General features: G+C 36.9%; 1 protein-coding gene, 1 long non-coding RNA gene and 1 pseudogene across 5 annotated transcripts in view; 1 reads left to right on the top strand and 2 right to left on the bottom strand.

Annotated features, from left to right (window-relative positions):
• The window catches only part of Arhgap24 (Rho GTPase activating protein 24), a 339,907-nt gene that overhangs the window by 254,137 nt on the left and 59,293 nt on the right, over positions 1–26,477 (top strand). The gene's annotated exons all lie outside the window — the stretch shown is intronic.
• LOC125364714 overlaps positions 1–26,477 on the bottom strand; it is a 75,339-nt gene that overhangs the window by 47,255 nt on the left and 1,607 nt on the right. Inside the window, exon 2 of the long non-coding RNA XR_007213559.1 lies at positions 19,185–19,190. This is a non-coding gene — a long non-coding RNA (uncharacterized LOC125364714). The remainder of the gene's footprint in view (positions 1–19,184; positions 19,191–26,477) is intronic.
• LOC125365075 lies at positions 16,041–16,130 on the bottom strand (annotated as a pseudogene).

Raw genomic sequence — 26,477 nt, 5'->3', positions numbered from 1 at the left:
AAATCACCAGACTGATGCAAGCCCTGTTAGGGACCGTCAATGTCTTTCTTCTTAGCTGTCAGTTAACAATGACACCTAATCCTTAGCATTTACTGAATATAGAACAAAGATCATTAACTATTTTATTACCAGCACTTTCATCCCTCAAGGCTTCTCAGATGCTGACTTTGTTTTCTTTTTCCTTGCTTTCCTCTTTGTTGCTTTATTCTTTAATTTTGTTTTTGCCTCAGTCATTACCCAGATCCTTTTGAGGCTTTATTGTGGCAGAAGGTTTGTGAGGGGCTCAGCCATAAAGAGGACACATCCTTTTTCCTGCATGTAAAGAGCTCATAGCTTGCTAGGGGAGACAAATATGCAAGTAAAGAATTATAATATTCTCTGAGTATGGGAAATGGAAGGGCCATGAACAAACCTAGCCATGCAGGAAGAATCAACAACGTCAGGCTAGGATAGTGAAGAAAAACTTCACAGCCAGGCAGCTATGGCTCATGTCTATAATCCTAGCTAAGCAGGAGTCTAAGATCTGATGATCATGGATCAAAGCCATCCCTGGCAGAAAGTCCATGAGATGCTTATCTTCAGTTAACCACCTCCAAAAATTCAAAGTGAGCTGTGGATCAAGTGGTAGAGTGCTGGCCTTGAGCAAAAAGTGAGAGCACCCAGGCCCTGAATTCAATCCCCAGGACTAGCACAACAAGAAAAAAAAACAAGGAGGGGGGGCTGGGAATATGGCCTAGTGGCAAGAGTGCTTGCCTCTTATACATGAAGCCCTGGGTTCCATTCCCCAGCACCACATATATAGAAAATGGCCAGAAGTGGCACTGTGGCTCAAGTGGCAGAGTGCTAGCCTTGAGCAAAAAGAAGCCAGGGACAGTGCTCAGTCCCTGAGTTCAAGCCCCTGGACTGGCAAAAGAAAAAAGAAAAAAGAAAGAAAAAGGAGAAAGAGAAAGAGGGAGGGAGGGTGGGAGGGAGGAAGAAGGAGGAGGAGGAGGAGGAGGAAGAAGAAAAGATAAACTTCACAAAAGTGAAAATTTCAAGTTAGATTTTAGAGATTCAGTAAAAATTTTGCAAAGAAATTTTGCAAAGATACTGAAGAGAACATAAAAATAATTATTTGGGCAATCACACCTGGAATCATCTAGACTGTCAGGTTGAGGTTGAGATTCTTTGCTTCTAGAACTGGAGACATTTTCCCCCAATGATAAATTGCTATTGCATTTTTAAACAGAGGAGTTATTAAGCTTAATTAATGCCGATACTATATGAAATCACTGAAACAGAGACTTTGTTTCACTTGCTTCTAATAAAGCAGAATGGGCATGGATGAGTCCTTCCTTAAGCAGTGGGCATATTACAGATCTCATGGGTGGATTTTCTGATGGATGACAGCAGAACATGGTTACCCCAAGGAAAGACAGTTGTAGTAATCTAGGTGAGAAAGGAATTCAGGCAGTTAGCACTCATTTGCTGAGAGGCATAGAGTAGAAACACATCTGGGATATAGTATTGACAGGGCAACATGACTTATTAGTCCTAAAGGAGACAGTTAAAGATCGCAACGCTAATATGTGAGTAACTATTAAAACCAAAGAAGGCAGGACAAAATGAATGCTGAGGTGGAGAATGGTGATCTGTATCTGAGGTAGTATACATTTGAACATCTTGATAGAAGGATGAGTGAATGAAGATGGTCAAGATAGGAACAAACACCAAGCGCAACAGCCCAAGCTTATGGGAGAGTTGCAGAATGAGGCTCATGCAGGAGAGGAACACTGCTTATGGGGAAGGTAGAGGAAGCTTTATCAGAAGAAAAGAATGAGGAATAAAAATTATCCATGCAAGTAAATAAAAACCCAGAAATATGGTTCTCTCTTTTTCTCCTCCAGTATGACTTAGATGCATAGATGCATGTTTAAATTTGATTAATCCAAGCACACCCGATTAACAAGGGAATTTTTGTTTGTCAATTTAGGATAAATTCACAGCACTTAAGAATTTATACTGTTGACCAAGTTCTACATAATATTAAAATATTTAACAAGCAGGAGACAAAGCAGAACTAGTAAAGGATCTAAAATACAGAACGTAATTGAACTGATTGACTACTGCCACCTTCTTTCGCTCACAAGGGGGAATTTTACACTGAACGGTCTAGACTAAAATATGGCACGACCTGTGCAAATTTTCCACTGCTAAAACTAGTTTCTCATGTTAAAGGCATGCTAACTGGCATTCAGGGAAGACATATATGCCAATAGCCATGAAATTCTTCCTGTGTTCTCAGAGCCTCAGGATTTTTACCTTTGTGTTTATTGTTATTGTTATATATAATATTATTTAATAAAGGAAGCAATTGACATTCTAGCACGTCAGACAATTATAATTACTAGAATTTATAAAGAAATGAAGATGGACTAGGATATAGCTCATTATACATCACTTCCTTTTTTTTTTTTTCCTCAAATTTTTATTTTCAAACTGACGTACAGAGAGGTTACAGTATCATACGTTGGGCATTGGATACATTTCTTGTACTGTTTGTTGCCTTGTCCCTCATGCCCCCCTCCCTCCCCCCCTTTCCCTCCCCCCCGCCCAGTTGTTCAGTTCACTTACACCAAACAGTTTTGCAAGTATTGCTTTTGTAGTTATTTCTCTTTTTTTACCCTGTGTCTCTCTAATTTGGTATTCCCTTTGAATTTCCTACTTCCAATACCAGTAACCACGGTTTCCAATATACTCAGATAAGATTACAGAGATAGTGTAGGTACAAACATAGGAGGGTGATACAAAACATCATCAATAATAGAAACTACACATATACATAGGACGTTGAAAGTAGTTATAACTGTGATATATCACTTGTTTCCATATCATGGAGTTCATTTCACTTAGCATCATCTTATGTGTTCCTAAGGGTATAGCTATTGGGCCTTGTGATGCTCTGCTATGGCTTGCCTAAACCTGTACTAATTATTCCCAATAAGGGAGGCCATAGAGTCCATGTTTCTTTGGGTCTGGCTCACTTCACTTAGTATAACTTTTTCCAAGTCCTTCCATTTCCTTACAAATGGAAAATCTTTACCGGACATTCAACAGACAAAGGCCTCATCTCTAAAATATATGCAGAACTAAAAAAATTACCTTCTTCAAAAACAAAACTGCAAAGAACCAACAGCCCCCTCATCAAGTGGGCTAAAGACTTACAAAGAAACTTCTCTGATGAGGAAATGAGAATGGCCAATAGACATATGAAAAAATGCTCTACATCACTGGCCATAAAGGAAATGCAAATCAAAACAACATTGAGATTCCATCTCACCCCAGCAAGAATGTCATATATCAAGAAAACTAATAATAACAATTGTTGGAGGGGATGTGGCCAAAAGGGAACCCTACTTCATTGTTGGTGGGAATGTAAACTGGTTCAGCCACTCTGGCAAGCAGTATGGAGATTCCTCAGAAGGCTCAATATAGAACTCCCCTATGACCCAGCAGCCCCACTGTTGGGTATCTATCCAAAAGACCACAAACAAAATCACAGTAATGCCACCAGCACAACAATGTTCATCGCAGCACAATTTGTCATAGCGAGAAGCTGGAACCAACCCAGATGCCCCTCCATAGATGAATGGATCAGGAAAATGTGGTACATTTACACAATGGAATTTTATGCCTCTATCAGAAAGAATGACAATATACATCACTTCCTTAACCTGACTTAGCCCTGAGTTCTATTGCCAGCTCTACAAGGAAAATGAAAGGAAAGTGCAAAGAGATTAAAGGGAGAATACAGGGAAAATTCAGAGAATTAAAAGACTAATTAAGTCAACAACGAAGTCAACCGCTCTCAACTTTTTCTCCCTGTAGATCTTACCCTACTGCTTTCATTACTATTTCATTTCTTATTCGCCACTCCATTTTTATATTTGTCCTTTCTCTTTATGAGGTTTTTCCATTGCATAATTTTTTCTTTGCTTTTCTGACTTCTCTCATCTTTCAATGTGGTGGGTAATCAAATTGAGAAATGGGGACTGTGATAGAAACAAAAGAGTGCTCAAGACAGGAAGAGACAGCCTTGTGGTATATGGAGTGTGCTGTAGGTTTCAGGTTGTGTAGTGTGAGTTGTGCATGGTGTGGTGTGTGCTGTCTGGAGTGTCATGGGTGGTGTGGAGTGTACTGTGTGGTGTGTGTTTCGTGATGTGTGTGCTGTGGAGCCTGGAGCATGATGTGTGTCTATATAACATACCTGTGAACATTGTGAAATGAGTCAATCCATCCAAAGATGGAGCAAGACCATGATGCATTTCTTACATTTCCTTCTTTTTTTTTTTTTTTTGGTTAGCTACTTTAAATTAAGTTATGAAAGATCTCTAAATGAAATCTGTCTAAAATTAAATTACTTCTGTCTCCCTTGAAAGATGTTTTTGCAATTGTTATTGCCATTAGTAAGGCAATCTTTCCACTCTTGTTGGGGAATAACCAGTGGATAAACAGGAGCCATCCACAGCTGCCCTCGGGGGAGAGGCCTGAACCCCCGTAGGCAGGCTCGCAGCCATTGCAGCCAGTTCCATGCCATGTGAGACTGCTAGAAACAAGACTATCTCATGACGCTTTGGCCTGATTTGCTTGACTTGACCACAGGATTTTCTTCCTCTGCCTTTCGCTCATAACTGTGTGTGTGCACACTCTGTCAGATATGTCCACGTGGACACACACTTCCTTGATTAAAGACTATGATGACTGCCTTAGTCTGGACCTTATGAGATGCCCATTAGTCTAGCATACACTTCTTCAAAGTACAAAAGAAAAATGCATTCAGTAATTCAGTAGAACATTTAGAGGAAAAAATGATGCCAGGCTATGAATGTGAAAAATAATTCGACCAGAGTAGCTAAACAGCTGGCAAAGCTAGAATCGTGTTGGCACACACTTCCCCTAAGAAAATGGAAACATCTATAAATGTTTATTCCAATGCAATTTGGAGAGATTCACTATGTGTGTATTTTATGATAGTAAAAGATGTAACTGTATAACTGTGTTGGACCCTACACTTAAAAATAACTAACCAAGTGTAATTTCTTCTCTTTTACCATCCATTGTGTTTACCTATAAATTTATAAGCACATTCTAATTACTACAAATGAGGGAAGCCATACAACCTAAATTTCTTTGGGTCTGTCTTACTTTGTTTAATACATTTTTTTTCCAAGTCTCTCTGTTTCCTTCCAAATGGTGCAATATCATTCTTTCTTATGGAAGCAAAACATTCCACATTTTTTGATCCATTCTTACACAGAGGGGCATCTGGGTTGATTCAATATCTTGGCTATGGTAAATAATGCTGCAGTGAACATGGTTGTGTCAATAGCTTTAATGTGGCCTCGTTTGTGGTCTATTGGCCAAATGACCAGGAGTGAAATTAATGAGTCATAGGGAAGTTCTATGTTTAGCCTTTTGAGGAACCTCCGTACTACTTTCCAGAGTGGTTGAACAAGTTTATATTCCCACCAACATTGTAGTAGTGTTCCTTTTTGGGCACATACCTGCCAGCACCTGTTGTTAGCTTTCTTTCTTTTTTGGAAGAAGCTGTGACATTCAGTGCAATCAAGCCTCTTACCAGTCATTCTTGACCATTGTTAGTTTTCTTCATAATGGGCATTCTGACTAGAGTGAGGTAGAATCTCAATGTTGTATGGCTTGTCATTTCTTTTATGGCCAGAGATGTTGAACATTTCTTCATATGTCTACTGGGCATTCTTACTTCTGAGAAGTCTCTCTTCAAGTCTTTGGCCCATTTATTAATTATTTCTTTCAGAGATCTTTTGGGTTGGTAATTTTTTGAGCTCGAATTATATTTTAGATATGAGGCCCTTGTATGATGTCTAGCAAATAAAAGTCTACGCCCATTTTGTGAGCTTTCTATTTAATCTTGTTTGCTATGTTCTTTGCCATAGAGAAACTCTTCCATTTGATGCAATCCCATTTATCCAGTCTTTCTTTGATTTGTTTTGATTCTGGATTTTTACCTAGGAAATTTCAACCCAAGCCCAGAAGCCAAAGTGTTTCCCTTATCCCTTTCTGTAATGTTTTCACAGTTTCTGGCCTTACCTTGAGGTCTTTGATCCATTTGGAATTGATTTTGTTACAGGGTGACATGTAAGGACCTAACTTCAATTTTCTGCATGTGTACGGCTAAATTACAGGGTTTTAAATATTCACACAGTGAGACCAAAGGAGGATATATTCAGAAGAAGGTCATATAGGCTTGATAACAATGTGCATGTGGCCATATAAAATGATGTTTATTGAAATGAACTCCAAGAAATGGAAACAAGTGGGTTTTTTTTTTGTAATTTTGTCTTTATTCTTGTGTGTGTGTCGTTTTTTTACTTTTTTCTTTTTCTCCTTTGTCACTGTTTTGAAGTTCCATACCTTTTGTCTTGTTTGAAATTTTGTCTGTTGAGGGAGGGCAAGAGGGAACACAAAATGGTGGGACAAAGGGTGAACTAATTCAGCAGTGATACTCACTAGATGCCATGTTGAAAATAAACTATACAACTTATGGGGGAGGAGGTTTGGAAGAGACATACTGGAAGAAAATGAGGGAGGAGGTAACACTGTTAAAAAATAAATGTACTCATTACCTGACTTATTTAAGTATAACCCCTCTGTATACCATCTTTACAATAAAAAAACACCTTTTTAAGGAGAATAAATAATTAACCAGTTCGATCTTCATAGAAGTTTAAATCATAAGCTCATTGGTAAGGTTTGTGATGCCTAACTTCTCATTATTTATCATTTGAAAACCCTTACTCTGTAAAGAAAAAATATTGGGGATAATAGAAGTTTCTACAGCACAGAGATGGCTTGAAATGTATTTACAGAATGCAAAGACAGAAAAATAACCACACTGAGAAGCAGGATAGAAAGTTGCCTGCCTTGTACTGGGGACAAGGTCAGTTAATGAGTAAGGGACTTTGGCTGCACTAAGGCAATGTTCAGAAGTCTCCTTCAGGTTCCAGAATTTGCCACCTCCACACACTTGAGATCTCCATTTCTTTTCTCTGTTTTTATATTAATGTTTTCATTATGTAGAAAAAGAATCTCCCCCAAAAATAGAAGAGGGAAATTATTTTTTTTTATTTTTTATTTATTTTTTTTTTTTTGCCAGTCCTGGGCCTTGGACTCAGGGGCTGAGCACTGTCCCTGGCTTCTTCCCGCTCAAGGCTAGCACTCTGCCACTTGAGCCACAGCGCCGCTTCTGGCCGTTTTCTGTATATGTGGTGCTGGGGAATCGAACCTAGGGCCTCGTGTATCCGAGGCAGGCACTCTTGCCGCTAGGCTATATCCCCAGCCCGGAAATTATTTTTAATAGGCAAAAGATCTTAATATAATATCCAGTGACATAGAAATAAGATTACATTATGCAGGAAAATAATAAGCTCTAGAGACAAAACATACTTTGAGATATGAGTTTGTCAATTTCTCAGTAAAATTAAATCTAATCCAATCAATATAGAAGTTCAGTTTCATGCCAGTGATCTTTGAAATCCCAAAACATTCTTAAGCTTAATATTTCCATTTGTAATATATGATGCTACTTAGAAATAATCCATATTCATTGAGATAATATAAAATTGAATCAACTTCCGATAATAAAGATATTTACAGAATGATTAAGATCATAGAGGTATGATGCTTATACAACTTCACAAATCCAATGGAAACCATCTTCACTACCATATTTGAACCTATAAATAAATGTTCAATTGATTGGTCCAGTTAGTTAAATTGGGGGATCTGTGAAATAATCATTTTAAAATGTAAAATTGTGCCAGGCACTGGTGGCACATGCCTGTAATCCCAGCTACTCAGGAGTCAGAGACCTGAGGATCATGGTTCAAAGCCAGCCCAGGCAGGAAATTCTATGAAACTCTTATCTCCAATTTATCACCAGAAAACTGAAAGTGCTTCTGTAGCTCAAATAGTAAAGCTCTAGTCTTGAGCTGAAGAGTTCAGGGACAGCACCCAGGCCCACAGTTCAAGACCCCTGACAAACAACAACAACAACAAATAGGCAATTGTATATGCATTGATCCATTTGATATGAGAACAGACTGTTTTCTTTGAGTATCAATCAAATAATTGGTTTTTCTCTTTGTCCTTTTTGCATAAATTTCTCTGATAATTTAGTAATAATAATTTTCTAAATTCATTTTCTTTAAGTAGGTATTTTGGAAATCAATGTGATCTCAGAATTTTTCTATTTTGCTATGATTTATTTTGATCTCAAGTTAAGTTTATTAAGGCATATTGCTTTTCCTGTACCTTAAATAGTAATTTTGTTTTATGCCCAACTTGGGTAGTGAAGTATTAAACTAGTTTTCATAGAAACAACTCTTTTATTTTATATCTACATTTGAACTCTTCATACAGCATATACTACAAAATTAGAATTTGTACAAATAGATTCCTCATGGCAACTGTCTACATCTCTCTTAAAGGAGACTAAATAGGCATAAAAAATGCAGGGCTGGGGTTGGGGTTTTAGCTCAGTGGGAAACACTTGCTTGGCAAGTGCAAGGCCTTGAGTTAGGTCTTCAGCTCTGAAAAACAAAATGTTCATATATACCAAATAGCAAACATTTTTGACTGAATAAATTCAGTATTTTATAGACTAATGTACTAGTGTTTTTCTCAAGAGTGATCAAATGTGATATGATTCAGAGATTTACTTCATTTGCTATCTCCTTTTTATCTGCAGTGCATTTTTAAGAAAAAGAAAACAAATGGTCCCATTGAATCAACTCAAGTCCTTCATATGTCCACATTTCATTGTAGGTTGACACAACATGATAGTTCCCATAACTTTCCAGCTTCTAAAAACCATATTACAAATGCTCAATTGATGCCTTCAATTATAGACCCAAACCTAAAATTATGCCCAGCAGACAGAAGACTTTACAAAATTAGTGCCTTGATTTTTTCATTTAATTTAATAGACTTAAAGTGGTTTGAATTACAGCTAATTGACATTTATCTTTCATTAGGAAAATTATTAGTTCTTGGGATGAAGACTGACAGGAACTTAATTCTTAAGAAAACAGTTTTATGGTTTTGGAAAGTATTATTAAGGGAGGAAAGCAATGATCTTCTTCGAAAAGGAGGAAAGAGCGTGGGTCAACTTGAATGTCTGTGTGTCATATAGGGCAGTTGGAAGCATAAGTACATAGTATAAAATATGCCATTTAAATAAGAGAGAATTAAATAAGAGATCCGCACATACCCACAAAAATATTATTTGTTGTTGGAATTATTATAAAAAGTTATAATAGGTTAGAGATAGCATAAGAGAAATAAAGGTAGAAGATAGTTAAGGATAACATTGTAGAAACAGATAACCTACAAGTTAACCTACATGTTTGTTTTTTCGTCTTTCATGTGTCCCCATCCCTCTCTTGTTGTTCCTATTCTTTCTTCATTTTTACAAAAATATCATTTCACAGTTCACTCCCTAATTTTATTGAAAATGTGTCTGTGTGCGAAAAGCCATCAGTCTGCTCCCACAGAAACTCAGGTGCACATTAGTTGATGGTTGTACTTTGCTGCTGAACACATACAAAGAACATTGTTCCGTAAAAAATAATAAATAATGATATCAAGATGGTCAGAACCAGTCAGCTTCCACCCTGCACTTACCAAAGCAATACAAAGGGAAAGAAACTTCACATGTGTGATGTAGTGTACATGATCTGAAATTGTGTACATACACAGGTCACTTTGATTCTCCTTGGTTGGTTTCACGTTGGTGTTATCTGAGTGCCAATTAGGACCTTGGAAACCTGCCAAGAAGGTGCTGAGGTAAGATCACCAGCTCATTTCATTCTGGGATCAATGTCAAGGCTAAGTTGTATTTAACCTGGAGCTACAGGCCAAACACATTGCAGAGTTGAGGAGGAGCTATATTATGCGTAGGAAACTTATAATGAGACAGAATTACACAGGCTTTCATCTTTATTTCATTCTCCTTGCAGAAGACAGTGAAATCCTCTTGCAAATATTTTAGAATCAAGGCAACTACTATAGCATACAAATGACTCATTATAGATTTTCCCCCCCAAGCATAATAGAACCCATCACTCATGTAAGTTTGCTGCTTACAGCATTCTCTGTGGTTTCTTACAGTCAGATAAATGGTGACAACCATGTCATCTGGCAGGACATGGTAAGTTCATTTGTCAGGAATTGAGTTGAGGAAGAAAGTACTCACGGGGTGGATAACTTTCTTTTTTCTTTCTTTCTTATTTATTGTCAAAGTGATGTACAGAGAGGTTACAGTTTCGTACGTTAGGCCTTGGGTACATTTCTTGTACTGTTTGTTACCTCCCCTCCTCCCTCATTTCTCCCCCTTCCTCTCCTCCTTCCCCCTCTCCCCCCATGAGTTGTTCAGTTGGTTTACACCAAACGGATTTGCAAGTATTGCTTTTGGAGTCATTTGTCTTTATATCCTTTGTCTCTCAATTTTGTTATTCCCTTTCACTTCCCTAGTTCTAATACCAGTGTACAGTATCCAGTGTACTCAGATGAGATACAGTGGTAGTGCGGGTACAACCACAGGAAGGGATATAAGAGGGTCATCAACAATAGAAGTTACGGTTTCACATGGCATGTTGAAAGCGATTACAACAGTGATATAACAAGTCATTTCCATAACATGGAGTTCATTTCACTTAGCATCATCTTATGTGTTCATAAGGGCATAGCTATTGGGCTCTTGTGATCCTCTGCTGTGACTAGCCTAAACCTGTGCTAATTATTCCCAATAAGGGAGACCATAGAGTCCATGTTTCTTTGGGTCTGGCTCATTTAACTTTCAAACAGGTCCTTCATGGTGATGTTGAGAACAATCAGTAATAGTGATTCTATCTTTATCTTGATATTTTGTTCACTACAGGTTTTCTATGTTAAATATTTAAATTGTATCATTAAATATCTTCTAAGTGTCTTGATGCTTGTAAAATCTGGTATCATCCATACTAGCCTTAGAGCTACAAAATTACACATGATGAAAAACCAAAAGATCTACAAAAATCATTGTGAAACTGTAATCATCATACTGACCATCATTAATGTGTGTGTGTGTGTGAGTGTGTGTGCGCGCGCATGCGCGCGCGTTTGCATGCATATGGTGGGACCTGAATCCAGGGCCTACCCCTGAGATACATTTTTTTTTCTGTTTTGCTGGTGATGACATTTGAACTCAGCCTCATGTTTACTAGGCAATCACTCTACTGTGTGAACCACCTCTCCATCACTTCCTTAGTAACTTTTGTGATTCCTTTTAATTGGTAAGACTGTGTATTATAATTATCAGAATCATTGGAGATTAATAAGTGAATTTAGTCATTCATAAAAAGGTTTATTCTTCCTTTATGGAACAAAAGAATTGAGCTTGTCTATATTTAAACAGGTACAAGTAGATTCCTTCACTCATTAATTTCATCTTATTCTTTTATAAATCACTGAAATACTTTTTATTATTTTTATTTTAAAGAAGGAAGAACATTACAGTTCTAACAGGAGAGGGCAAATAAGTAAAAATGTAGACTATTTACAGGACTGACAGATTCTTTCTTTTCATACTCATTAGAATCAAAATGAATAGAATAGTAAATTTTATTTTCATGAAATCCTGCACACTCAGTCATGTAGCTAAACAATAAGGACTTAGACTGACTGAACTCTGAGCTCATATATTAGATTTTCACATCACTGCTTTTTGATATATTCCTATTGTTATTTTGCTCTTAGATTTCAAGAAAAATGAAAGCTCTCCTGAGGCCACTTAATCATTCAGAATCCCCAAAGGCACCAACTATAAAAACACAAGTCTAGTTTATCTTATCTGAAAAACTACATTTCTTTAACTTCTAGTGATTTTTTTCCCACCTGAATTGCTATATGAAATTTAAGTAGACATAACTGGAAAAAATATTGTCTTGTTATTTATCAAGGTTCATGTAATGTATTCTCTTTTTTTAAAGTTGGTTTCTTGAATGGCTTCAACATTTTCTTTTTTTATGAAGTTATCTGCAAATAAATTCCTCTCTGAATTATAATTACTAACAAATATGTGCATGTATGAGTGTGGTATGTGCGTGTGAGTTTGTGTGTATAACCTTGTATTTCTCTGAATGTCTTCTTCTTATTGGGATTAGACTTGAAGATTCACATACTTGTTTATTAATTCTGCAGTCTTTTTGGACAACGGTCATGTCTTGATCATTATACCCTGAGCTTTTTAGTTAGTACCTAATCTGCCAAGTGCAGGGGTCCCTTCTTATCTGTAGTATCACTTGCCATGGTTTCAGTTACCTGTAGGTAGCCTCCCTCCAGAATCATTAAATAGAAAATTCCAGAAATAACTCATAAGTATTAAATCACATGCTATTCTAAGTGCTGTGATAAAGTTTTACATCTACTCCATTCTGGCCAGGAGCCACATAGCTTCAGGTTAATCACCTAGTCGCCACCAAAGTTATCAGTTTACCATGTCATACTGCTTGTGTTTAGATAACTCTACTTTACTTACTAATTGATCTATCAAGTGTAGGAGTAATAACACTGGTTACTGGAATGTGCAGAGGAGAAAGTACAAAATTCTCCTTTTAATGAAAATGTACAAGTTTGTTATATATAATATATATTATATACACATATTAATACCAGTTTGTAGGGTTCAGGACTCTCTACAATTTCAAGTATCTCCTATGGAGAAGGGGGAAAACTGTAGAGTTGCTGAAGACCAATTGTCTCAAGAGTGGATCTCAGTGTTGCCCTATCGATATCAGCATCCTCCAATGATAAGTCAATTATGTGAAAACACTGAGCCTGAGGGAAAGGTGGCCAGGCACAGGAAGAGCAAAGGGAAATGGAGGGACAGGGAACAAAAGAGAATGCTTTGGGAAACACAGAGTGGGAAGTGCCTGTCAGAAACTGGACATGAGTTGGAAGAAACCAAAGCAAATGAGCTAGCCAGCAATTCAGCTCAACCCCACGTGTGCCTAGACTTCTCTGTCCATCTGCAGTATCACCATAACCTTAAGACTACTTACTAAAACACTTTTGAATCTTTCCTTCCACAGAAGGGTCCTCATACGATTTTTAAAGTAATTTTTCAAAGTAAATCAATATGAATTTTTCAAATAATTTTGCTGGACGCCTGTGGCTCATGTCTATAATCCCCGCTACTCAGGAGTCTGAGATCTAAGGATCATGGTTCAAAGCCAGCTGGGCAGAAAAGTCCGTGAGATGCTATCTCCAATTAACCACTTTAAAAAAATCCTCAACATGGAGCTGTAGCTCAAGTAGTAGAGCACTAACCCTGAGCAAAATGTCAGGTACAGTGCCCAGACCCTGAGTTCAAGCTCCAGAGAACACCTCCTTCCTACCACACACACATACATAAAGATAAAAACACAAAACAATACACTTCTGTGAGGTACAATGTAATATTTCTTCCTTAACAAGGTTATCACTTATACTCTGCATTCTAAATGACTGTATCCGACTGTGTTTAGTTCATTCTTCATCACTTCCCTCATTTCTTGCCTTGCCTCTTTAATGAGATCATAATGGCCCAGTGCATAGAAAGAATCAAGCAATCCTTAAAGTGTATAAAAGATACATAGTATACCATTAAGTGAATTGTAATAATTGTAAATTCCATTCTTTCTTTGCAGTTGACATTGCTTGGATCTGAGGATCAAAGTTCGTAGTCAGCCAGAGCAGGAAAGTTAGGAAAACTCCTATCTCCAATTAATCTCTCCAGGTAACCAGCAAGAAGGTGGAAGTGGAGCTGTGTCTCAAAGTGGTAGAGCTCCAGCCTTGAACAAAAAAAGCTAAGGGATAGCATCCAGGCCTTGAGTTCAAGCCTTAGTACTAGGAACATGAAGGAAAAGCCAAGATATACTGAGCCAGCCACAGAACACACAGGTCACACCAGAGAGCTAAATACAGGCAGCATGAGGAGTGTTTGACTAATAAAAGCCCTCTGAGTTAACAACAATAAAAAGTAAAAATAAACGACCCTGAGAAACACAAATTGATTTTAATGTTCACTATGCTGTCAACCACTGAGAAGTAATTCAATGCATTTTATGTCTAACGTGGCAACACACTACAGAACAATTTAAAAGAAAATGACTTGTAACAATGGATCCTAGAATTCTCCAATGTTCTAATTCTTTATTCAAGAAAAATCTTAACTAAATATCAATATACTCAACTGTGCACCTATATCGTGTTTTGAAGTTAAAGGTTTATAGGCTGCTTCTTCAGATTTTCTGAATGTGTTCCACTTTTTTCCTGTTACTTAAATTACTGAGTTTTTCTGACTTCAAGGTGTTTATGGAAAATGCTGAAGAGAAGTCCAATTACCTTGATTTTTTTCAAACTGTTAATGAACATTATGATTTTTCTTTTTGTGTTTTGAGCTATGTGACTATATATGAGCATATTTGCCCATATTTACCTCCCCCCCCCGAAAATATCAAGAAAGCTAGCACATATCTGTCACTTCACTGGGTACTTTATTCTGTTGTATTTAGAAAGATACTCTAATACTTGAGTACTTTTAAGATCTTTCATTTAATAATATGCCTTCTCTCTTCCACATGTAACCAGATTTAAGTTAATAAGTACTTACAGATCCAGTGAGCCACTCCAAACAGTAACTGGTTTAAAACTTTCAATTCTACTGCACATGCCCATGGGAGTCTATCAAATGTAAATTAATAATTATATGCTGGGTTGCATTTTTTGTAAATCTGGATGATTAATCTTCAGTTAAAAATTGTGAGGTTCCCAGTGGTAATTTATCAGTGGGAAGGATCACATTCTAATTTATTGCAGGTGTGTAAAAAAAATTGTAGAGCTTTAGGAATTCCAAGAAGTATTTATTTCTACTAGATAGGAAAGATAACACAAGGCAAGAAAAGAATGCGTTATGAAATTCTGGGACCATTACCTAGGAGCTTTTGTCTTGTGTTTGTTTTCCTTTATGTTCTTATTTGGATTCAGGTAGCCAGTGTTCAAATAAGAACTGGATGGTTTTTTTTTTATTATGTTTAAGTAGTTGCATAAAGGAGTTGCCATTTAACAAAGCAACTTAGGGATATAATGTATTTTGATCAATGTCACTTCTTTCAACATCCTCTTCTATCCCTCCCCTACCCATTCCTTCCCTCACTCTTCTTAATTTTGTAGGATGTACATTCCATTCTTGACGACATTCTCTCCCTCTTCTCTTCCTTTTTCTACCACTTCCCCCTTGACCCCACCCAGGAAGACTTTGTGAAGATTTTTGTGCCAGGTGCTGGTGACTGGCAACTATAACATTAGCTATTCAGAAAGCTGAGATCTGAGGATTGTGGTTCAAAGCCAGCCCGGGAAGCAAAGTCCATGACACTTTTATGTCCAATTAGCCACCAAAATATCCAGCTCAAGTGGTAGCTACCAAAAAGTGGCTCAAGTGGTAGAGCACTAACCTTGTGCACAAAAGCTCAGGGACAGAACCTAGACCCCTAAGTTCAAGCCCCAGAACAGACCAAAACAAAAAGAAAGAAGGAAAGAAACAAAGCTTTTTCCATACTTTTTGTTTGTTTATTTCCCCACTCCCCACTCCTCCCTCCCCTCTCCCTCCACTAGTTATTCAGTTGGTTTACACCGAATGATTTTGTAAGTGTCGCTTTTAGAGTCATTTTTTTTTTATCCTTGTCTCTCAATTTTATTCTCTTTCCCTTCCCTAGTTCTAATACCAGTATATACAGTATTCAGGGTAATCAGATGAGATACAGTGATAGCATGGGTACAACCACAGGAAGGGGAAACAAGAGGACCATCAACAACAACAAAAAGCTACCATTTCACATGGTGTATAGAAAGCAATTACAACAATGATATAGCAGTCGTTTCCATAACATGGAGTTCATTTTACTTAGCATCATCTTACGTGTTCATAAGGGCATAGCTATTAGAAAAATATGGAATGCTTCACGAATTTGCATGTCATCTTTGCGCAAGGGCCATGTATCATTCCAATTTTAGTATATGTGCTGCTGAAGCAAGCCCTTCCATACTTTTTTTTTTTTTTTTTTTTTTGCCAGTCCTGGGCCTTGGACTCAGGGCCTGAGCACTGTCCCTGGCTTCTTCCCGCTCAAGGCTAGCACTCTGCCACTTGAGCCACAGCGCCGCTTCTGGCCGTTTTCTGTATATGTGGTGCTGGGGAATCGAACCTAGGGCCTCGTGTATCCGAGGCAGGCACTCTTGCCACTAGGCTATATCCCCAGCCCTCCCTTCCATACTTTTTAATAAGTGGATAGTTATGTGAATATTGGAACCCTCAATGTTAGTAAATACACTGGTTCTGGAATTAGTTGAAACTATTTAGATGTGGAAGATTTCCAAAAATACGTTAAGATTGTTGTAGCTTTATGATGACAGCTCTTTAACTATTTTTCATTTTTTAGAAACTATGATTTTGTCGCTCAGTGCCTGAAAATAGTTATTGTATGTGAGTATTCTCAGTACTAAAGAGTAATATCAGATTTCCACCCATTTTCTTATTTAGTGATACTGAAGAAATCTTTGTAAGCTTTTGGACTCAGGAGATACAATATTCTTTATCACTGTTACCTGTGTTTACAATCAATCTAGGAACAAGTGACCTTCCAGCCCACCTTCTTTTGAAAGATTTTAGTATCAATTGTAATTTAAATTGAATAATTGGCTGAAACTCTTGACAAACATAAGTTGAACATTGGGCAGATACTCTTTTCAACTTTGCCTAGGTGAGGAATAGCTTACATTTCATGAATTCATAGTTATCTTATAGTATGTTTATATCAAGAGAGTTATTGTAAAATGCCCCTAGATGTCTTTACTAGCGGAAATGATAATCCTAAACCCTACACTGTTCTTGTCCATTTTAGATCCCAATATTGTGTGCTCTAATAAGTGACATACTTTTACTTAAATGGCTCAATCAAAATCCAAGACACACAATGTAAATTTTACATTAGGCATCTTGTTTATACATATACATATATACCACACAATCTAGAAAAAGTATGCATAAAATATTGAGGGAGAAAAAGTATAGTAGATAGCTAAGTGATTCCCGAGATAATCCAGTTTGGGCTGCATAACAGAACAAAATTCAACTGAAATCAAAGGTTTTTCCTAATTGTATCTAGGTTATTAAAATCATCCCTACTAGTTGTCATTCATTGAGAGGAGTCAGTAGGGCACCAGTAGCTCACCCCTGTAGTCCTAGCTCTCAGAAGGCGGAGATCCGAGGATCCAGTTTGAAGCCAGTTGGGGCAGGAAAGTCTGTGAGACTCTTATCACCAATTGATCATAGAAATCAAGAAGTGAAGCTGTGGCTCACGTGGTAGAATGCTAGCCTTGAGCAACAGGGATAATGCCCAGGCCCAGAGTTCAAGGCCCAGGACCAGCAAAAAGCAAGAACAACAACAACAAAAAAAAAAATTTGAGAGGAATCATTAATTTTTTTTTAAAAAAGGAGAATTTAATTTATTTTTTGTTATTGCAATAATAGTAGGTCTAGAAATGTGTCATTATGGTGTATAGTCATTAAATTTTGTGACTGTTACCATAATATTTTGTTTTAAAATGCCAGAGATTTTACATATGCTCAAACATATTCTGTAAAACTGCTGCTATGTTAAATTGGATAATTGGGATCTGTGGCAATTAAAACTAAGGACATAGTGAATAATAAAAATTATTTTAATTAAGCCAAATTGCCAAACACCAAAAGATATGTTTAAAAGAATTATAAAATTTAAAAATGACTTATAACTCTAATTCCTTTCCTTTTTTAATTTGTTCCCAGTCTGAGCCACGAGGACACAGCTGTGCAATGCTGTTTTTGTTGTTGTTGCTGCTTTCAGTGATTTTCTTCAAGATGTTTTATAGAAGTTAAACCACAAAGTTTTGGGGAAATAGATTCTCTTGCTTGTCAATTTTTATTAAAGATTCTGAGGAGATAAAATCATCTTGAACATTATTTCTCTAAATAAATACACATGAGTCTTAATGTTCCTTCTTGTCTACATTATCAGTTTTCCCTCTTTATATGTTTAATATAAACATATGAACATTCTTTAATATTTTTCATTGTTGTCCTCTTTTTCTTCTCTGTTATAACATTGAAATGACTAGAAAAGTTGCTTTTACAGACTGTTTCTATTTTCTCCCATCTATATTTTGGGGAACATGGTTCTAGAAACAGTAGTAATTTATTTGTGCTGTCCTGGTAGACAGAAATAGATTTTTTTAAGGTTGTCAGTGATCTCTAAAATACCTACCTATATGATCTCCTAACAGACTCACCCATTGGTTCCTATTTTTCCTACTCTAGTGAACTATATGAAATCCTCATTTTATTTCATTTCTCATTAGCATTTGATTCACTTGATCACTTTTGTGCACTCAGCCTTCCCTATATCTCTCAGTGTGTGATGGACCTGTCTCCATTCTAGCTATGGTCTTCCTTGGGGACCTCACCCAGGGAAGTGTTATCAACTCAGATACTGCCAGTCTTTGTATCAATCTTTGTACTTGAGGCCATGCTCAAGCTTTTGGACTCAGGCTTTGGTTCACTGGGCTGTCCTCAGAACCTAGAATTTTGGGGAGAACACCAGGTGTTCATAAATAAAATGTGTTTGGTAGATGAGTGAGTGCTTGCTTTCCTTCCCAGAGTTATTGTAAAAAACCATGCTGATCTTGGGATGTATGGAGAATTTACAAACGGTAAATTACTCTGTTCTTGCCAGCTGATTTTATTTCTAGATTTTTGGTTTCATAATATTAAAGAACAATAAAATGAATAGGATATGAGGGAGTTTTAAAAATGGATTTTGGTATTTTAAACTAGATCTTCAAACATGGCATGTCTGTTTATATTCAGTGTTTTGTTTAATTCGCCATTCTTACTATTGAAACACCAGAGAAAAAAGAATAATTAGCCTATATCAAATGCAATTAAGAAATGCCTTACTACTTGTTCTCTTTTATTATTATGATGATTATTATTATTTTATTGTCAAAGTAATATACAGAGGGGTTACAGGCAGTGAGGACATTTCTTATCAAACTTTGTACTTCCCCCTTCATTTTTCTCCCACCTTCCCCTCTCCCCCAAGTTGTACAGTTGGTTTACAGCATATTGTCTTATAAGTATTGCTGTTGCATTGGTTCACCTTTTACCCTTTGTCTCTCCATTTTGGTGTTCCCTTTCCTAGTTCCAGCAAACATGCATACAATTCCCAGTGTGCCAAAGTCAGTTACAGTGACAACAGGGATATAGCATGGGAAAGAAAGACAAAAGAAAAAGGCATAATTTCATAGGGTACATTGGAAATAACAAAGATAAACCACTTATTTCCAAATCTTGTAGTTCATTTTGCTTGTTCTCTTTTTTTTAAGATATCTTTAATGCATGAAGCTTCCAACTTGCCTTGCTCACTAATATTAACTTGGGCAGCATGTCCTTGCAAAACTAGTTACAGTGTTAATCATTTACAATGCAAATAACCAATTAGATAAGTTACATGATCCGTAGCTTTCAAGCTTAAGATTTTCTGACTGAAAATGGCTGTCACTAAAAGAATAAGACATGGATACCAGCTAACAGGATGTATGTGGTTAAAATATATAAATCTAAAATTTTATAGCTTCCACGCACCACAGCAAATTCTCCCACGAGAGTAGTGGTCCTCAAACTTCATATGCAGCAAAATTACCTGGCAGAAATCATATAGATTTCTGGGTACTGATTTATTTCGTCTGAAGTATGGGACCCAAAATTTTTGATTTTTAACAAGAAGCCGGGTATTGTTAAGGCTGTGGCCTGGCTCCTGGGTATGTATGCTACAATTTCTCCTGGACATGTAGTTTTCATCATTCTGAGAAACCCTGCTCCAGAGAGTTCACCTCCACGTGTGTGGGGAGTATGCTGTTCACTGTACAATGTTCATAATAATAACCAACATATTTCTCCTCCCACATGAGAGATCTTTTGTTCCTATGCCAAATTCTTTGTGCTTTCCTTTTTAAACTTCTTGGCCCATTAGAAACTCTTCTACTCCTCACCACTCTACCTCATATTTATCCTTTGTGTCTTAGGGGACTTGCAGGTAGAAAAACGGTTTTGGTATTAGGCTCATTTAACGTGCCCAACTGCCTGCTTTGCTCTCTGGCTGTGAGTGGTGTCCCACTTGCTACAGACTCAGACTTCTGCATCTGGATTAACTTTGCTTGAGACTCTCTGTTTCATAATAGTGGAAGCCACAATGATCTGAATATAAATGTCACCTATGCTACCTGTGTTCAAAATTCCCAATAGGTATTTTGAATTCACCAGACTCCCAATTTTAACCAACTTGAATCTGTAATTCTATATACCTTAGCTTTACCAAAGAAATGATTTGCCTTTATTTCTCACACATGTTGGTCAGAAGAATTTAATTAGATACTGAGAAGAGACTAGATGATAAATCTATGATAAAAGTGAAAGTCAAATATATGTTGCAATTATCTTACAACCTACTCACCTCTAGATGCAGTTTGGGAGACAAATAGTCAATACATGCTTAGTACAACATTCTTCCCACTAATGTGCCTAGCAGAAATATTGTGCTTTGTATTATTTTTAAGGAGATATAAAAAGTGGTTCCAATTTAATAAGTTAGGTCATGAGCAAAATACTCTTTTTTTCTGCTTACCCCTTTTACCACTTCTCCCCATTTTCCCCTTCCATCCCTACCCACAAGTTACATAGTTCATTTTGAAAATTATCGGTTGTACAATGGAGTTACCATTTTGCAAAGCAGCTTATGAATACAATGTATCTTGATCAATGTAACCCTTTCCACATTCTAACTCATCCCTCTCCTTCTAACACCTTCCTTCACTCTTCTTAATTTTGTAAGGTATACATTGTAGTCTTGACTGCATTCTTTCCCCTTCTCCTCTTCATTTGTCTACCCTTTCTCCCTTGATACCACCCCACCCCATGGAGATAATTATGCTTTTTGAAGAGTAGTTCTTAAATATAAATTTAGTGTATTTAAAATGTTAACTTTCATTAATCATTTAAAAGTAAATGTATTATCCTGTGATTCCAGCATTTGTGAAGCTAAAGTAGGAGAATCACAAGTTCAAGGCCTACGTAGAGACACTCTATCTCAAAATAAATACACACCTCTCACAAAATATTAAACATACCATGAAAGTAAATGTCTCACAATTGTGCTTTAAAAACATGACCAACGTAAAAATTAACATTTACTTGAAAAATAAATGATTAGTTGCTTTCTTAATTAAGCTTTTCTTTATATTTAAAATATTTCTCCGAATTAAGCTACCTTCCTTCATTTTTAATGAATCAATTAACTAAGTAAATATTAGTTCATTGAAAAACTCATCATAAAATGTAATGGAGAAGGCATTGATGCAATAGTGGATAACTTGGTTCCGAAGCACTATTCAAAGGATTTGATGGGGTTCATCTGAGACGCCCACCATAGCAGTAAGAGCAAGGTGCTGCCATTACCCTCAGCTGAACACAGTTGGTGCCTGACAGCTGCAAGGTTGTTGTCTGGCCTCCTGCCACCCTTAACCACTTCCCAGTACTTCTTTCTCAAGCTTTTGTACTTAACAGATTGACTAAGGCAATACTTTTGCTTTAGTGTTCACATTTTAGGACACTGTTATAGTAAAGTTTGAGGAAAGTTACCCCGGAAGCAGCTTGGATAGTGTCGAATTTCCGATCATTTATATAACTTGAGTCAGGCAAACTCCTAGTAATTGTTTTATGACAGTTCATTTTTATAGCTACTTGCAGCTTCAACACGAACTAACTATGGACCATGGAATGATTCCTTCTTACACAGATATTATGAGCTAGTGGAGGGTATAAGGAATATGTGAAACAAACAATATTACAAAATACCCAAGAAATTAAAATTTAACTCTAATTGTGTTATAATGTGAAATAACATGTAAAGATAATGATAGTTATTGTCACTGGGCCTTTAATTAGTTCTCGTTTCCTAGTTTAGAGAGTTCAAACTATTCAAAAATATTGAGGTAGAGATAGGCAATTTTTCTATTAGCAAAATGTATTGAAATTTTGCCCTTTTGCTGTTTTCTAAATTAACATGCAGGAGAGAAATACTTAGACCAACTTGATTAGCAACTTAATTTTCAGGTGACAAAATCTCAATAATCCCTGTGGTTTAATTAAATAAATTAAATATTGAACGGGTATCCAATCTATCCTCCCATAGTTTTATTTGTTGAGCTCCATGTTGTTTTTATTCTATTTGCTGCTGTTATGCTTTTAGAGGTGGTTGTCTCCAAAGAAGTTGGGAACGTGTTGCTTGCAATAATGGTCATTTTTCAGGTATCTCTCTTCATAAGAGGGAAGAAAAATGTCTCCATCTCTGTAGAAATACATTAGCCCTTGCAATTTATCTTTAGAGTGCCAATATGACTACAAACCCAAACTAGTTTTTGAGGAAAACAATGATTAAAAAACAATATGAGTTTGCAGTTATATGAGTGAACATTAATAACTACTTTGATCATTAAAATGCTTTTCTGTAAGCTATAATAAAATGGATAGTTTAATAGTCCAGTTTAGTTTGGTCCTAATTTGCAATTAGGAACAAGGAAACACTTCACCCTTGAAATTATTAACAGTGCTGCAAGTATTCACTGAAATGTCCTCAGGTCTGTGCTGTGATATTGTCTTGGAAACAAACGCAAATGTCTCCAGTTTGCTTTGGGTAGCAAGTTTTAAAAATGTAAATACAAACAAGGAATTCACTGAAAATCTTTAAAAGTTTGTTTTGTAGCCAAGTTTGTTTTGTATGCATATAAATACATTATTGCAGAGAAATTGCTTTGCTTTTTAACTCCCAGTTTTATTGAAAGCAATCGCTACTCTCTAAAGAAAAATGACGAAAGACTGCTTTACTGTGTTAGTATTCTGTTGCTATGACAAAAATACCTGAAATAGAGAGGTTATGAGGAGACAAGGATTTGATTTGGGCTGGTGGTATCAGAGGTTTCAGTTCCTGTTCACTGTGTCCCTTCCCTTTGGACCTGTGGCAAGGCAGCCATCCTGGTGGGGAATGTGTGGCTGAAGAAACTACTCACCTCAGGGCCCCTGAAAAGTGAAAGCTAGAGGCAGGAAGCTACAGTGGAATCAGTTTCCCCTTCAGAGACCTGACTCCAATGGCCTAACTTCCTCCCTTAAGGCATGACCTCCTCAAAACTCCATCACCTCCCTGTAGTTCCAACAAGCTGGAAACCAAGCAATTAGCACTTGGACTTAAAGGAACACTTAAGATTGAAACCATCATAGTGACTGTGAAATTTCCCACAAAGTGAGAACAATAAAATTGTTTCTTCAAAGTACAATTTCTAGAAAAACTTACACTTACTTATAGAAGTTGTGTTTGTCACTGACAAAGCTCTAGTTACATAATGTTGTCTGGTTTTTGAGCAATGCTGTCCTGTTCCGAGGATACACTCAGGTCAGATCTGAGGAAAGAGACATGTAAACAGCACTCACATTGAACAATCTTAAACCATACTACGTAGTGATCTTCTAGCTCATCTTGGCTTTTAATTATTTCTTGCTACATAACCTTACAAGTCCTATCATGATTCTCTTTTTTTCTTGTAACAAAATAATATATGGTAGGATTGTAACTGAATTCAGTGAGTTTAGATCGTGGTGGCTGCAAAGCCAAGAAGGATAACTAGGAGATAAAAGAAAGAAGAAAGATTTGTTATTTGCAACAAATAAGGAGAATGCTGAGGTTAATTCTCTGAGAGTCTCTCCAAGCAATGGTGACAAGAGGCTTTTATTGGAGAAACTCCTACATACAGATTGCAACCGAGACTGCTCCATCAGCACATGTAGGGGCGGGTATATTCCTGACCAGATTCTATATTCTATAGCACATATTCAACAAGTGAAATAGCTCAGGAACCTGTCTTGGTATTATAAGGAGCAAAATTTACTCTTCATCTAAAAGGAGCAGGCCAGTATGTCACAGTGATTTGGTATGGTTTCAGCTGATCTGGGAAAAGTCTTATTTGATACAAAAACAACTTGGAAGGTCCTTAACAATTGTCAGTCATTTAAGGGAGCATCAAGCATAGATGATTACCCCCAGAAGTATGTCTCTTGAAGCTAAAAGAATAGGATAATACATATATTATAAAACAAAACATGACTAAACTTGGATAGTACATAAAATTACACAGGGAGTCCAACATAATCTAAATGGTAGCATTCAGAGCTAGTCATTCTTAAAATTATTGTGTATTTCAACGGAGTTTCTTACTTTTCTTTATGCCTACATGAAAACTGAGGTGTCATAAAATTAGCATCTACATTCTTATGTAATAAAATGTACTTATAAATTTCAAAATCCTATTTTAGTTCTGTATCCAAAGGAATATCTTCCATCCTCTTGTCCAGCAGTCACATTTTATCCCCAGTGCATGCGATGTTTGAGGACATATCCCCAGTGGATATTCCAAACTCCCTCCATATATATCACATTTATCATATATCATAATATATAATATATGTATTATATATCTGTTATAATTTCATATAACTTAGACACAGAAGAGATTCACAATATTAACAAGAACTTTTGCAATGATACACTATAGGAACAATTTTATTTAAAGTGTATGATTTATCTTTTTCTGTAAGTTCCCTATAATATTTCATACTTCAGTTGTCCATGAATAATTAAAACCTGAGGGAAACTGTGGATAAAGGGGTACTGCTGTTTAGATCTATATAATTATTTTAATCGCCTTCTTACTAATGAGCCCATATGTCCACCGACTCACAGAAAACATTTTCCTAAATCTTTTTCTTGCTGATACACTGAGGAATCAAGATCTATCCATGGGTGAAGTTCACAGATGGAATTTCATATCTGTGATTGGCAGTTCAAATGAGATTCTCAGTCAGACACACAGCACCCTTGGCAAAGATAAAAAGCAAAATGAACAGTCAGGGGATAATGGCCAGTTGTGCTTATCAACCTCTTTTCCTCTGCTTTCCGCAGAGCCATCTCCAGCGCTGTCACTCCTGCTCATTACCATGGCTGTGTCTGCTAGGCTGGGAGAGACACAGCGGGATATTGCTGTCTGAATTGCTAAGCATCCTTCAGGCAAAGACAATAATTAAAATATTCTGATTTCAAAATTGTATTTTTTTTGGCTCAGTACTGTGCTGTATGTGGATCAGAATACAGAATACATCCTTAGCGCTAAACAAGGCCAGATGAAGCATCCTTCCATTCTGGCACTAGGTTATCTGCCTTTGGCATGTCTACAGTCATGCGTGTGTACGTTAATGTGTGGTATACTTGTATACATGGGCAGTATGCAATTTTAAAGAGCAATTTATGTGCATCTGTATCAAGAAAAGATAATGTTTAAAATGTCTGTTATTACTGAATGACTGTGTTCAAGCAGAGTAGACAGAGTATCTCTGAGGTTTATATAATAAGTCCTTTCTACATTGATAAAAGCGGGAAGTTACATAATATGCGATTTATGCTTATAGGATTTCATTTTTAGACCAATACAGCGCTAGTGTTTTTTAATTTCAGTGAGTTTCATTCACTGCTCACCAAAAAGTGACTTTAATCATACAGAAAAAGTATGATTAGCCAGGTGTGGGTGGCTCATGCCTATATCATTGCTACTCAGTAGGCTTGATATCTGGGGATCATGGTTCAAAGCCAGCCCAGGCAGGAAAGTCTGTGAGACTCTTATCACCAATAAATTACACACATAGAGCCCCCAAATAGCCAGAAGTAGAGTTGTGGCTCAAGTGGTAGAGCACTAACCTTAAGCAAAATGTAGATCAAGGACAGCACCTGGGCCCTGAATTCAATCCCCAGGACAGGCAAAAAATAAAAAAGAAACAAGGAAAAGAAAGATGGAAGGAAGGAAGGAAGGAAGGAAGGAAGGAAGGAAGGAAGGAAGGAAGGAAGGAAGGAAGGAAGGAAATTGATACTGAGTTTTCTTATGCTGCTGAATCTATGTCTCTTTCCCCTTCAAGTTGCTTAAAGTGATGCTTGACTAGGGGTATAAAATGATGTTTTTGATATATTCTCTATAATGTGGGAAAGCTGGTCCTGTTTTTTCAAGAATTTCACTGACCTTTGAAGCCCTATTTAGTGGTCCACTGGCCCCTCTTACATCCCTTCTAGTTATATTAAAATGTAAAGCACCAATTCCAGAGGCTCAACTGACTGACTTCAATTTGTTGCACTCCCTTGAGACCTCTGGGGTATTTTACAAATTTACCTCAGTGGGAGAGCAGTTTCCTTCTCAAC

The sequence above is a fragment of the Perognathus longimembris genome, chromosome 16, assembly GCF_023159225.1.
Source record: "Perognathus longimembris pacificus isolate PPM17 chromosome 16, ASM2315922v1, whole genome shotgun sequence".
Lineage (NCBI taxonomy): Eukaryota > Metazoa > Chordata > Mammalia > Rodentia > Heteromyidae > Perognathus > Perognathus longimembris.
The sequence above is the reverse complement of the archived record's forward strand: the minus strand, read 5'-3'. Positions and strand labels throughout refer to the sequence as shown.